This window comes from Sinocyclocheilus anshuiensis, unplaced genomic scaffold (genome assembly GCF_001515605.1).
Source record: "Sinocyclocheilus anshuiensis isolate Anshui unplaced genomic scaffold, SAMN03320099.WGS_v1.1 scaffold487, whole genome shotgun sequence".
NCBI lineage: Eukaryota > Metazoa > Chordata > Actinopteri > Cypriniformes > Cyprinidae > Sinocyclocheilus > Sinocyclocheilus anshuiensis.
The window spans coordinates 918043-919691 of record NW_015548240.1 but is presented as its reverse complement, the minus strand read 5'-3'; positions in this window follow the sequence as shown (position 1 = coordinate 919691).

Here is a 1649-nt window from a genome sequence, read left to right as displayed (position 1 = left end):
GTGTGTGTGTGTGTGTGTGTGTGTGTGTGTGTGTGTGTGTGTGTGTGTGTGTGTGTTCAAAAAATGACTGTGCACATGAAGCAGTTTCACAGACTGTGGATATAGTGAAATTAAAGATGGTACTGTAAGGTCAACTTCCATGCTCCGAGATCTAGAGCGGTCTGAGTTATGTACTAAATAGTTGTCAGTAATGTTATCAACCTTAAGTTTATTCTCCCTGTAAATACTGAGCTGAAATGTCTGGAAATGATCTCAAAGGAAATCGTCTTGTTTTGTTCAGCAGAACAAAGCATCTGTAGACTGTAGTACAAGAGATTATTAATGGGAGATTATTTTTGTCAAAACTACAAACACCACCAGAACAGTACACAACTGTACAATGTGTGTATGAGACGTTGTGCATTTATATTGTGCTTATTAAATTTGTGTTGTAAATACTATCAAACCTTCAAAAGAATGTATGTAACTGGACTGGTTTGGTATTTTTATTTAATGAATAACAACTAATTGTCAAATATGTCCATAATTACTTGCCGTTAGGGATGTAACGATTAACCGCGAGACGGTTGAAAATCGATTAAAATATTTTATTTGTGTTATTTATTTGATTTGGGGCTTGTTTTAAAATTTCAATGTAGTTTTGTTATTTACATTTACATTATATTTAAATTTTGTCATTTAGCAGACGCTTTTATCCAAAGCGACTTACAAATGAGGACAATAGAAGCAATCAAAACCAACAAAAGAGCAATAATATGCAAGGGCTATATTATTATAGTGTTATATTTAAATTTGACAAAGAAATGTGCAGCATTTTGTCCAAGCAATAATAAAAGGACACATTTAATTTATAATTTGTCTTAAATCTCATTTTGTAAAAAAAAAAATCGAATCGAATCGTGAAATCAAAATCGTGAATCGAATCAAATCTTGAGTTGAGTGAATCGTTACATCCCTACTTGCCGTTATCAACACCGAAACTCCCTCCATTATCACAGAGTCAATGTGCTATAAAATATCACTATAAAAGGTAATAATTCATCAGGTTCTGAATAAGAATCAGTTCTTAACCTGAAGAGAGGTTGCATACTACTGTGGAATACTGGCATACCTTCAAAAGAACTTTAATTGATGTAATTGGACTGGGTTTAAGACATTATTTATGGCTTGGGTTTGGTGTTTTAATTTCATGAAAAATAACTAATTGTGAAGAATCACTGTGGTTTAAGTTTCATATTTTACCAAAAAGCTAACTGTTATGGGAACCGAACTCATGACACTGGTGTTGCTAGTGCTATTAACTAATATGAACAAAAAGTCATTCATACAAATAATAATTCCTTATTCCTTTTCTTATTTTGCTTTAGCAAGGAAAATTTTATTAAATAGTCTGAATATGTTGAAAAATTAAGACATTTTTATGTTTAAAAATAACAAATCTGTTAAAAACCAGGCCATTATGGACAACAAGACATTATGGACTGGGTTTGGTGTTTTAATTTCATGAAAAATAACTAATTGTGAAGAATCACTGTAGTGTTAAACAAAGCACATATATATATATATATATATATATATATATATATATGTATGTGTGTGTGTGTGTGTGTGTGTGTACAGGTTTATATATCCTGGTGGGGACTTAAACC